Source organism: Pteropus vampyrus, unplaced genomic scaffold, assembly GCF_000151845.1.
Source record: "Pteropus vampyrus isolate Shadow unplaced genomic scaffold, Pvam_2.0 Scaffold5, whole genome shotgun sequence".
Lineage (NCBI taxonomy): Eukaryota > Metazoa > Chordata > Mammalia > Chiroptera > Pteropodidae > Pteropus > Pteropus vampyrus.
The window spans coordinates 10,199,408-10,210,567 of record NW_011888786.1 but is presented as its reverse complement, the minus strand read 5'-3'; the positions used below and the strand labels follow the sequence as shown (position 1 = coordinate 10,210,567).

General features: G+C 38.2%; 1 pseudogene; it reads left to right on the top strand.

Moving 5' to 3' along the window:
- Positions 1-2,435: 2,435 nt before the first annotated feature.
- Positions 2,436-2,551, top strand: LOC111744012 (annotated as a pseudogene).
- The last annotated feature ends 8,609 nt before the right edge of the window (positions 2,552-11,160 follow it).

Here is an 11,160-nt window from a genome sequence, read left to right as displayed (position 1 = left end):
CATAAGGGTAAAATATGGAAAAAGATAGGAATTTCTTTTGGAAAGACTTCTTTGAGGAAGACGGTGAGTGAGAATTCGGAATCTCATATAAGTGGCATGTTGTCAAACATACCGAACATACAACTTTAACTAAGAACAAAACTTTACTATGTAAATCAGATGACACAAAGCCAAAATAATATCAAATTAAAAGCAAAAACTAAGCTTTTGTTATGTCAAACAGTTATTGTGACCTAAGCATGTCACAGTGCTTTATGTAGCATGCCAGTAATTCCTCAGACTAAGACCAGGATGTAGATTTAAAGTGCCTCCGTTTTAAAGAAAAGAAAATTGGAGGATACAAGGCTAAAGGCTCTGCCCAAAATGGTGAAGTTGGAATACAAAGAATACGATGACTTGCTTAAGTAATACAAATGGTGATACTTTTTCCCATAGAACTATAATGATTAAACCACTTTTTATGTCATAATATAGTCTATAGAGCATTACAATTATTTAAGTTTATTGTTAATGTGATTGAAAGGAATTGTAAATATTTGAAAGTGCTCAGCAAGTGCATATATGAAGAATATATTGAATGTCAAATCAATAAAAGGAATGAATGAGTCAATGACTTAAATGGGATACATATCTGTATGAAGGAAAAAGTAGGTGTGTCTGCTGAATCCAACCATGAGATTGTTTCTAAGCTTCTTACAAATGAAGTAAATAACAAGAGAAAAATGAGTAAGAGTTTCGTTAGCAATAAAACGCCAACCAAAGAAAGAAAAGAAAAACCAAAAGGAATTTGAGGAGAAATATAAACAAAGTGATCAGTCATTTAAGAAAGGTAACTTAAAATTGACAAATATATCAGCATTGCTGGATTAGCAATTTAACAGTAGAAAAGTCAACATGTTGCTTGAAACACTGAGAGACAAAGGAAAAACGAGGCCAACAAAGAATAATTAGACATTAACTGTATGTGAGCAAAGCAGGTTCTGGTATTTTCATGAGTTTCAACTTAAGTAGCAGCCATTGCCACTCTCTGGAATCAAAGCAATTTATCATCCACAAGCAACTGCCAAGGACAGCATCACCAGGGACATGCGGAGGCTGTGTTTTTACCAGGCCTGGGTTTCCATATAAAAGTATTGAATTTACCTGGACTGTGGAGAGTCGCTAAGCTCAGTGTCAAGGGGAAAACCCCATGTTAGTGGTAGTGCTACTATCTCAGCTGCGTGGGGAAGTAGAGATGCACATAGCTACAGTGTTGGACAAATGAGAACTTGGCTTTAAGGAGCTCCATGTTATTGACCTTTTAGTTTCCACATTTGGGGCCTAATTTAGGCCAGAGGATCTTGACGATGCCAAGATTACATCTTGAATCCTCCCAAGCTAAAGTAAATGTGTTTTAAAAGAAAAAATATATATATACACACAAATATATATATATATATAATTATATATATATAAATATATAATTAACAGTACAACTATGTTTTTTTTTTCCTTTAAATCAGATTGTAATGTAGTCCTACTGACAGCACTTATAGAGAAACACCCATAAATATATAACAAGAAGCTGTGTGTGCGTATAGAAAAGCCTGCACACATCCACCATAGAAGGAGAATGTTCAGAGTTTGGAGGAGGAACTTGAGATGATCTGAAGTTGAGGGCGCATTTCAGGTTTTTTCAAAGGGCACATCCCAAACACACTGCTGGCTGCATCAGGGCAAAAGACTGGCATCCTTCACGGGAGTGTCACGGGCTGTTCACACGCTCCACCGGAGCCTAATGTGACAAATGAATGGGTTTGAACGCAGGCCTCGAAGAGGCCGGATGCGATAAAGCGACAGAGATTTCTATCACCATTTAGACAATGGGTTTCTGTTTTTTTCTCTTGAACACAGTTTCTGTTGGAGAATAACAGAAATCAGCCTCCTTTAGTCAGAGCTCAGCTGCCACATCTGTTCTGAGATTCTGCTGTGGTAGGGATGTGTGTTGTTTTTCCCAAAGTGAATTCTTCACTATCGATATGCATCCGACAGCCACCCCCACAACTCCACCAGCCGTCCCCACCACCCTCATGCACACATGCCATCTCGCCAGGGCTGAGGGTCAAAAGGACTTGTTTTGCCTTTACTATGCTTGTCTGGGTATGGGTGTGAAATGGAATTAACTCTTTTTTTCAGAGTCTCTCAATATCTAAGTTTGGAAATTAGTAAGAGAGAGCTGTACCAGAATGAGCTCTTAACTTGGTAAGGATGAGTATATCTCCCAATCTGAGTGTGGCAGCGAGGTCCAATCAGTGCTCACAGGAGAGGAGAGACAGAGAGCAAGAATACAACACAGAATTGTGGTTCCATAGTGTAGCAGTTAGCACGTCTTTATACGCAGGACCTTTACACGCAGAAGGTCCTGGGTTCACATCCTAGTGGAGCCACGGTCCATGGTCTACAGCCATGCCACCTTGAACAAGCCCGATGTCTGATCTCAGAAGCTAAGCAGGGTTGGGCCTGGTTAGTACTTGGATGGGAGACCACGTAGGAAGACCAGGTGCTGTATGCATAAATAATAACTAAAAAAAAAAAGAATACGACGCAGAACTATTACCCAGGCTCACTACACCAATCTTCTGCACTTTTCTATCTACATTTCAGTATGATCATTTTTAAACATACAGAAAACTAAAACAATTTTACAGTAAAATTTTTAATTTTACTACATCCAGACCTAAAACTCATCTACTACCACCTAAAACTAACATTTTTATAATGCTTCATTTACCATGTCTATTCATCTATCCATCCTCTTTTTGCCCACCAATCCATTTGTCAGTATGCTTCTAAGATATCAGTGAACTTTCCTCTAAATATTTATGCATGAATACAATTCATAAGGGTTTGCTTATGGTAAATAGAATAATGTCCCCTCTTCCCAAAAAATGTCCACTTCATAATTCCCAGACCTGTGCACATGCTGTGTTACATGGCAAGGTGACAAGGGTGAATTAAAGTAGCAGATAGAACTATGGTTATGAATTAGGTTTACTTAAAACAGGGAAATTATCTTGGATTATCTGGGCGGGAACAATATAATCACAAGGGTCTTTAAATGATGAAGAGAGAGGCAGAAAAGTCAAAAAGAGGGAAGCAGCATCCTGAGAAATAGTTGCCAGCACATCGATGGCTGTGAAGGTTGAAGGGGCCACAGCTAAGGTATGTGGCAAGCATTTTAGAAGCTAGAAAAGGCAAGAAAATGAATTCTTCCTTAGAGCATCCAGAAAGGAACACAGCTGCAAACATCACTGGAGTTAGCCTGGTTAAGCCTCATTTTAAACTTCTTACCTACGGAAATGTTAAATAACACATTTGCCTTGTTTTATGCCACTACATTTGTGGTAATTTGTTACAGCAGAAAAAAGAAACTAATAGACTTCTTTTAATCAATATAATGTTTTGAGATTCATCCATAGAACTGAACATATTAGCTGTTTGTCCCCTTTTATTACTGAGAAATAATATTCCATTATCTCCATGCTCCTGTTGATGGACACCTGAACTATTCCCAATTGTAGGTTATATTCTTGGGCCATAAATCTGTGTGTTTTTAAAAGACTGACTGCTTGACAGAGTTGGGCAGGATGTGTCTGAGGGTTCACTATCTGGAACCTGCTCTCAAGGTGCCCAGCATCTGAACTGGCTGAGGGAGGGCACCGGCGGCCTCTGGCTCTGGGAGCTAGAAATACACAACTTTAACGTGGTCAGAACTTTTGCTGAGCTCTGATGGACTGTTTCAATGACAAAATCTATGGAGGGCAGCAGCTTCCCTCACATGGAACATGTTAGAGATCTCAGTATTCTAAAGTGTCCACCTCTCTCCAGATGCCGCTGGGAAGTCACTCCCAAAGGAGAAGGCAGACAGCTGCACTGCATATTATCCCAAAGAATGTCTTCAGCTAATAATAATAATAATGGCTAATTCTCTGTTGCAATATCACCTGAGCCAGCACAACCTGGGTCCAGATTATTAAACTTCAAGCCTTAGTTTGTGCGTCTATGAAATGAGGATAAAACCGGCTGAATTCGCACAGGGAGTAAGTATAATATAAACAAAAGAAGCTATTAAAATATACATAATAGGCTGGTATTGTCCTTAATTTTCACAAGGCCAACACAGTCAGGACAATCCTTTTCTGTTTCTAGAAAAGTATTTTATAGAAACACCAAAGCCAGGGCTTATACTTATTAATTCAATATTGACTAGGCATAACTAGGTTCTAGATGTTTCTAGGATTATAAATATTTATTCTACGTGGCTCTTCATCTCGAGGAGTCTAGCAAGGAAGACAGGGAAGCAAACACGCACCTATCCTTCGGCATGGTCACTATGAGAAAGGTAGGCACCGTGAGCCATGGGCATATTTAAGAGAGCACCCAGCCTAACCAAAGGAGAACGTCAGGCAGCATTCAAGGGGAGATGTTCCTGAGCTAGGAAGAGAAAGCAAAGCAAGGCCAGGACAAGTGGGGAAGAGGCTGAGGAGACGGTAGAGGAGTCGGGGAAAGCTCACGTTAGGCTCAAGGAGAGACGATGACAGTTGAGATAAGGTAACACACTACACACAGGTGCACACTGGCTTCGAATCCCAAAGTCAAGTTCAGGCACAGTAGAAACAGATGATACCGGTTTTCAAATTTTATGAGGTTTTAGGTCATACAAACCAAAACTGAAATCACATTCCAATTTGGCTGCCTACCAGTTACTTGGCCTGCAGCAAAACAAGTCATTTTTTAAGCCTCAATACATTCATTTGTAAAAAGAATATGAGACTATTCAACCTACGGTGCTGTTTTAAGAATGAAATGACAAAAGGTTTATAAAGCTTTCGGCAGAGTGGTTAATATATACTAAACTCTCAAACCATATCATCGTCCCTTCTTTAGTTCTCTTTTAACTTACTCTAATATCACCAATATTCTAAAAAAATGCCTATTGATACCATTTTGTGCCCAACACTAGTGTAGATAATTGACAAATATGCACTGAAATTGGAATATGTCACTGGCTATTAGTAAAGGAGAAGACAACAGCCCTAACGATTTTCACAGACACAGTGTAAATATATTAGAATCCCAATAATTACATTAAAGGACTTTATTTTAGTGGTCAGTTGATAGAAAACAGCAAACTGGAGCAGAGACTATGTATCTCCTTAGGTCAAATTGGGGTAAAGATTACAAATGTACAAAATATTACAAAACAACTAATATTCCTTTGTTTCTCTATGATAGTTGGTTAGGGGAAGACACGGGATTCTGCTAACATTAAGAGGGTCCAGTGTCCCCACAGGAAATGCCAATGAGATCATAAAATATATCTATATCCCTAAGAGATGAATAAATATATACTGTAGAAAAAATACAGGCATGCAAATAAAATCAACATTCATGAATAGGGTTGATTTAAGGATGGAGCCAGGTTCTGTGGGTGTATAAACCTATACAACTCAGACTCTTCTTTCAGAAAACAAATCTCTAAATTGCAAACCAAAAATAGGTACTTGTATTAGTTTCCTATTGCTGCTGCAACACATTACCACCGACTTAGTGTCTTAACATAAATTTATTATTATACAGTTCTGGAGGTCAAAGCCCAAAATATGTCTCCTGGAGATAAAATCAAGATGTCAGCAGGGCTCTTTCTTTTTCTGGAGGCTCTAGGGGAGACTACTTTTCTGCCTTTGCAAAGGTTCTGGAGAAGGGCCCACATTCCTTGGCTTGAGACCTGCTTCCCCATCTTCAAAGCCAGCAGTGGCTGGTTGATCCTGACATCACATCTGTCTGACATCTGCCTTCCTCTGTCACTAGGGACTTTATGATTACATTAGACCCATCCAGATAATCCTGGATAATCTCCCCCATTTTAAGGTCAGATGATCAGCAATCTTAATCCCATCTGCAACCTTAAGTCCCTGTTTCCATGCAAAATATTCCCAGAATCCAGGTATTAAGATGTGACATCTTCTGGAGACCACTGTTCTGCCTACCACACTATGGAATGAATGTTTAGCATGAAGGGAAAAAAAAAAAATCACATCATCTCCCTGACTATTTTGAGATTCAAATCCTTTTTCTGTGGGGTCTTTTTTTTTGGCAATTTACAAGAAATGCTTTCACAGAAATATTTCTGATTAAACCTGTATTTTTCTCCTCGCCTGCAGAACTCGACAACTCCCAGCAACTTCCAGCTTTTACGGCATACATGAAACGACAGACCCTAAAGCTAAACTCCTTTAGCCTCGCAGTTAATCTGCTTCTGAACATAGAAAAACATCACTGCAGGTATGATGCTCAGTCTGAAAACATTTCCCCTTACAAAGTGTGTCACCGTAGTGCATTAATGGTACTGACAAATAAAATTATTTTTGTTTCTTTTATAAAAATCAGTATTAGTGAATGGATGTTGGCTTCCAGTATTAATAAAGAATTGAAACATTTCCCAATTTAAAGATGATTTTCTTCTAGTAAATTTTTTATTTTTTATTACTTCATCATTTTTCACTTAACTTAGTTATAGGGTATTTTTTTTTTTCAAGATGCATCTCTTTAATCAGTTAAAGTATATATAGCAGGCTACACATGAGAAATTATAGGAAGTGATATTTATATTTTAGAATATAAACCCATCTTTTATTCTTGACATGAGAGAATGCTTCTCACTTCTAACCCAAAAGGACAATAAGGAAGGCACTTCTTTGTCCTACCTTTAAAAGAAAAGCCTTGCATTTAGCAGGGTTACCTATAATTATTTTTCTGGAATTCTGACTTTTGTCTCCTACCTGTTTTCTGGAAGTTTAGCAGTATGGTGCCTTATCCCATGGCACTGCTGTCTGACTGTGAGAGGGTCAATTTGTGTTTCCCCCTGCTGTCTTCTTTCGGGCTGGGAGAGCTAGCGTAAAAAATACTAAGAAATTATATAAGATCTTTGCTTAGAAGCAACTAAATCATATTATTTTATTTTACGTGAGAATAATAACAGGTGCCATCCCGTGAGTGCTAGCCACATGCCAGGCTCAGTGTATGTGTTCCTCATCTTGTTTTGTCCACATAACAACACTGGAAGAAAAGTTATTATCGATATATTTCTCATGAAGACTTACAAGTGGAAGTAATCGTTCATTCACGGTTCTCACATAAGAAAAGGTAACTTGTGTCGAGACAGGGAGAGAATGGGCCCTGTCTTCTCAGAGTCATCTCCAAGTCAGCAGTTTCCTTGCCCTCAACGCTAACTGTCAGTAGTGAGGATTAGATCAGATGGACTGCTCACCACTACTGTTTGAAAGACAGAAGTACTAGGGATTAAGCATGAGGAGTTTGAAGGGGATTTGAAAATGTACAAACACTTAGAATGGTTATTGCCATAATTGCTATTCTTTGTTTCCCCTCACCCAGTTACGGCTCCAAACAGGCACTCAGAGACAGCGCAACACTGTTTAACGTGTTTCACTTTAAAGGCTACATTTGTAACCACATGGAATCCACAATCGTTTTGTTCTTTGCTCCTCAATATAAATTTTTCTTTTCATCCAGCCTAAACTTACCTGTAGAATGTCCTACACTGTCTCTTCCCTACCAAGGGAGAAAGCTCTGCATTAGGATACAAGATTTTGGAGACACACTTGGGAAGAGGACTGCCTCATACATCTAGATGTGACAGTTACGATGACTTTGTGAAAACACCGAAAAAGGATTCTAAAAACTCAAAGCTCTAAAATTGGAACCAGGATATGGGAATTGATGACATGTGCATGTACCCTTGGGGAGATTACCCAAAGCCATTCTGCCACCTGGTGGTCTGACACTTGCTATCCAATAAAGCAAAGAGAAAGTAAAAAGGACAGGACTGGGTTCCTGAGCCTACTCGTCGTTCCTTTACTCCCAAAAGACTCTTGGAAGGCTCCTGCAGCCAGAATCTCAGTGTTTATCACTTGTGGGAAGTAGATTTTCCTATGTACCTAAAAGAGCTCAAAGCTGTCTCTTACCAGAGTGTACTGGAGAATACATGAGGCAGAAAGTGTTCACAGAAACCTGATGCATAGGTGCTAAAAGGAACCCTAGAGATCCTTATTTTACGGATGCGAGATTTGAAGCCCATGTAGTTGAAGTGACTCATTTAACCCGTATGGAAGCAGAACTCTCGTTTCTCAGTAGCAAATCACATCCTATAGAGCTTTACCTTGTAGGGCATGCAGCTTAGCTGTGTGTTTGTTTAGCATAAAGCATCATGTTGTCTGTGCAGGTACAGAATTAATATTACGGAATAAAGACTGCCTACTGCTGTATTACAGATCCTCTGTTAATTAAAAGAGGACCAATGGACAAACTGCAAGAAATCACTAACAATCTGTAGAAACAGAATCAATAGATCCAGCTGAAAATAATGAGCTCAAATTCACTGGACAAATAAGAGTTGGGGGAAATCCAAATGCAATATATTTTATGTAACTATTCTTATAAATCTATATTTAATAATATGCGGTAAAGCCTTTTGTTTCCATTTAACATAAGGTTGTAAAATATTTGGTTCATGAAAATATTAAGATGAGAAAATGAGAGGGAGAAAAAAAGAAACCCTTTGTTTTTTAAAGCATTCTTTTGTTTTTCTCCCTGGTTATGAACCTGTCCCTGAACTCACTGCTGCCTCATTTAAATTTTTTTCTACGCTCCCAAATGCCTCACTTGAAACTTTCCTTCATATTTAAAAACAAATAGAGATGCTGCTCAATTCATTTTGCTTTCTATGGAGTAAAGGAAATGAAAATTAAAAGTAGTTTCACCACCAGCAAAGAATGCTACAATGCAGAGATTTCGATGGCAACATACAAGAAAAAATATATTTATGTTTTGTTTGTTTTCCTAAAACACCCCTCCCCAACTGCTTCAAATGACAATATTCTAAAAACTCATTTGTGGTGACCCAGCATTGGTAATGTACTTATTAAGATTTAAAAATCAGCTAAAAAGCAGGCAAAAAAAAAAAAAGCGCTGAATACAGACTGGGAATGTGATAAGTCCCATTAAAGAGGATCAAATTTTTTTCTGTGACTATAAACTTTTCAAAGGTTGGAGCTATGTTTATCTTACCTGAATGGTCAACTGTCTAGTAAAATGCCTGCTATATACTGGGGACTATTGTTAAATATTTGCTCAGTTAATTTCAAATTAATTGCAGTTTCTAACTTCATATGAACCAATGACTTCCTGCGACCACAGGCTCTACCCACAGCCTTTGACCAGGAATCTCAGAGATGAACGTGGATAGGCAAGGAAGCAGCAGCAGTGGGAAGTATGATGGGAACCAGGCTGCATGGGTTGAATTCTGGGTCACACCGTGCTAGCGATGAGTCAATGGTGAATTATTTAAGCGCTATATGCTATAGTTTGCCCTATGTAAAAATAAAGATAATACTAACATCTGCTTCACATGATTTTCAAGATTAAATTTTATCATCTCTGTGTAAGGGGTTTAGCAGACTGATACCAGAAGCACTCATCCTGCCTTAACTCTCATTGACACCGCTACATTGTATTAGTTTCCTCTCACTGCTATAATAAAGCACTACGAACTTAATGACTGTAAACACCAGAAATGTATTATCTTACAGTTTTGGAGGTCAGAAGCCCAAAATGAGTCTTAAAGGAATGAAATCAAGCAGTCTGCAGGGTTTGTTCCATTTGGAGGCTCCAGGGGAGAATCTATTCCTTACTTTTTTCGGCTTCTAAAGGCTGCAGCATTCCATGGCTCCTAGCTGCATCACTCCAGTCTCTACCTCCATCATCACATCGTCATCTCCATCTTCTTCAGTGGGCCTACCCAGATAATCCAGGATAACAACCCCATCTCAAGATCCTTAATCACATCTGCAATATGTTTATCAAATAAAACAAACATATTCACAGAGTCTAGGAATTGAAACATTGGCATCTTGAGGCCTTATTCAGCCTCCCTGTATACCAACATGAAAATGAATCCCTTACATTCAGAGACTTAGAAAGTCACAGATCTTTTAACTTACTCTAGTTGTTCTATTCACAATCACCTAAGTAGGGAGTTTTTGCTTGTTTGTGGGTTTTATTTATTTAACTCAATTTGGCCAAATCTTAGAAAATGTGGGCATTTAGATCTGAGATGGGACAGAGAGGGTGTCCAAGATTTTTATTTGTTCAACTTTCATTTAATAGTTATTTATTAATATTTGAGGAGATGAAGAATTTAAAATATCTAACCACATTTTCTGCTGGAAAACTAGATAAAAATTTAATAGACATGACAAAGGAAATATTTCTTTCTTAAATTTCAAAAATCTCCACAATAAAATATTAAGGAGACTAATTTGAGCATGAGATGAAGAAACAAAAACAGAAAGGGGGCATGTTACGAATGAAAAGAATATTTGTCAGCGTTTAGTACTGTTTGTTTTGTTTATCCTAACAACTCTGAATTTGGCACATTTGAAAATGCTGTTTCTCCCTTCACCACCTGTGATGTTTAATTTTATTCATCACCTTGATTGGGCCATTCTCCTCCTACCTCTTTCAACTGACAGGCAAACTTGATTCTGCCTAGTGAGTCAGTGGAGATGAGAACATTAATTTATCTGAGCACATTTATGTCAGCATCACTCTAAGGAAAGGTGCCAGTTGTGCTCTTCAGATGTAAAACATCTAGGTCATTCTATTCTCACTCTTATCCCTTAAAGCACTGTTTAAGTGATACATTCAACATACTGACAAGGAGCAGAGTCTGCTACTTACATAATGAAGAGTACTTGTGAAATGGAAAAAGAACTGAGCCGGAAATGAGGAGATGCCTGTTCCAACCCAATCTGATCACCATAAGCTCCTAGATCCTTGACAAATACACACAACCTCTCAATGCTTCAATATCTGCAGATGTTAAATGTCGAATATCTCTTAGATAGTTTTCTGAGATCATTTATATTTCTGAAGATTCATGATTATAACCAGATCATAAATAGAAGTCCAGACACCATAACAATAACATAATTAAGCATGTGGTGCTTACAATGTACTAGATGCAGTTTAGAATATCTCATAATGGTAAAGCTTTTAAATTTCACAAAATCCTGTGAGATAGGTATGCTACTATCCTCATCT